This window comes from Balaenoptera physalus (genome assembly GCF_965194825.1).
Source record: "Balaenoptera physalus genome assembly, chromosome: X".
NCBI lineage: Eukaryota > Metazoa > Chordata > Mammalia > Artiodactyla > Balaenopteridae > Balaenoptera > Balaenoptera physalus.
Genome location: NC_138903.1, coordinates 428958 through 431375, shown reverse-complemented (window position 1 = coordinate 431375; position 2418 = coordinate 428958). Strand labels below are relative to the sequence as shown.

The 2418-nt window shown below is 40.6% G+C and overlaps 1 pseudogene across 1 annotated transcript; it reads left to right on the top strand.

Moving 5' to 3' along the window:
• The first annotated feature begins 1048 nt into the window (after nt 1-1048).
• Nucleotides 1049-1369, top strand: LOC309652289 (mitochondrial import inner membrane translocase subunit Tim8 A pseudogene; annotated as a pseudogene). The gene has a single exon. The product of its transcript is annotated as a mitochondrial import inner membrane translocase subunit Tim8 A pseudogene (transcript).
• The last annotated feature ends 1049 nt before the right edge of the window (nt 1370-2418 follow it).

The window sequence follows — 2418 nt, the reverse complement described above, 5'->3', positions numbered from 1 at the left end:
TTTTCGTGATAGCAGCCCAAACAAATTAAGACGTTCACCAAAAGGATTTTCTGCTTAACATTTACGTAACTGGGAAAAAAAAATCACGTCAACTAATTGCATACAAATGAGCATTCTGTTTAAACAAAGTGTTACCCACTCACCAATTCCTGCTGACTTCTGTAAACACTTCTCCCTAATGCTACATCGTGTCTACTTAAAGCCAATTTAAATTAATTTCATTTCTTAAATTTCCTAGAGAGCTGACAGCAGGGTTTGGGTTTATAGGAAAAGCATGAGGTGAAGAGGGAAGTGAGATTAGAAATCTTTGGCATGTGACAAACTTGATCAAGTTCTCGGGGTCCACTCAGAAGGGACACAGCAGAGAACATGTTTAACTTTGATTTTTCACTTGCCTTAGCCAAGGAAAAAAATGTTAAAAGAGGGGAAAAGAGATGCTATGAATAAGTATTACACACACACACACACACACACATGCACACACACATGCATCGCATGAACACAGAACACCTACAGTTGCCAGACAGAACAGCTGGAAGATAGATGTGCAATTTTGGTAAGGTTGTGTTATTAATACAATTGCTTATTTTAGAACAAGCTGTCTGAGGACCGTTGGAAAACTTATTAAAAGTGGATTTTTCCATGAGTCTATATATATTTTTAAAGCACACCCCGTGAAGTAACTGGCATGTTGTTCTGAGCTGTAGGTGAGCAAGTCATTTGTTTAAAGGAAATTTCTGGTTCCACTAGAGAGTTCTAGGTTAGAGGTTTCTGCTGAGGCTTTTATGTGCTAGCTCTCATAAAAAGTCCTTCCAATCTGGGCACTTTTCTCGCCATTGCCATCTCTCTGTTTCTAATTGTGAGTTTCTCTGGTAATAAATACCACTTGGAGCTCAGCGCCGCCAACCCAATCTCCTCCTTACTGGGCATTTAGAATAGCTCCTCAGTTTGATCTGTCCTTGAAATACTCCACTTTTGTCTTGGGCAAGAAGCGTAGACAAAGACTTCATGAAATTAAATACTGAATAAAACTGCTAGAGGCGACGTGATGGTCGGCGAGTTGGGCCGCGCTGGGGTGGATTCCTCCTCATCTTCCTCCGCAGCAGGTTTGGGCTCGGTTGACCCGCAGCTGCAGCATTTCATCGACGTAGAGACTCAGAAGCAGAGCTTCCAGCAGCTGGTGGACCGGATGACGGAACTTTGTTGGGGAAAGTGCATGGACAAGCCTGGGCCAAAGTTGGACAGTCGGGCTGAGGGCTGTTTTGTGAACTGCATTGAGCGCTTCATTGATACAAGCCAATTCATCTTGAATCGACTGGAACAGACCCAGAAATCCAAGCCAGTCTTCTCAGAAAGCCTTTCTGACTGACCTCAGCATTACCTCTTTGGAAAAGGGAGGTAGTTCAAGAAATGAAGAACAGTTGATGGGACGGTTGAAGAAAAGGCTATGGGGGGGATCGGCTCCCACCTTTGTCACTCTTGGGACATCCTGTCATCTGAGAATGAACACAGACTGATTTTTGTGTGTGGGTGGGTTTGAGGGTCAAATGTGTTTGGGGTTGTGTTTTTTAACGCTAATCTTGGGAAGACAATAGACAGATGAATGGAAAACTCTACTAGATGTGTATTACTGTATGTGGGATGATGCTTTTCTTAGTCTCAGTAACTGCTTCCTATAATTTTAGTAGTGGAACTGCTCTATAATTTGATAGTGGGACCACATAGGCAATAATCTGTTATTTGTGTGGATTCCTTTCAGATTTCTGGAGAGATCGATGTACATCTTTGTGCCTCTCAGAAAGGGCAGCAGTGGGAGAAAGAGTAATTTGGTGCTTGACTGTAGGCCTCCTTATCTAGTGTTTGATTATCAGTACTGGAAAAAAAAATGTATTGAGTATTCATACAGTACATTTCACCTTTCTAGATTATCTCCCTCCTTTATATTGTGATTCACTTAAATATCTATATAAAGTAGATATATCTATTTGTGTATATATATACACATATATAGTATATATAAAGTATCTATATACAGACTATCTATACAGTCTCGAGCTAGTACAGGTAGCCTGAGAGTCTAGAGGCCTTTAGTTAAAGGAATCTAGTCAGCGAACATAATTCTCATACTAAACTGCCACAAGGAAGAAGTTAACTTACCCTGTATATCAGGGCCCCCCAAAATTTAAAGATGTGCCTAAATGAAAAAAATAAATTATAAAGATTTAGGCCAGTCAAAAACTAACAGCAGTTTCAGATAGAGGTGCATGCCTAATGTAAATCAGCATAGTTTCCATTTACAGCGTTCTTTTAATCACTGAAATAAAAACTTCTACAAGAACAAACAAACAAACAAACACGCTAGAGGCACTGAAAGAGAGTGCAGGTAAAGCAAGCATCCCCCTGAAAAACATGCAGCCC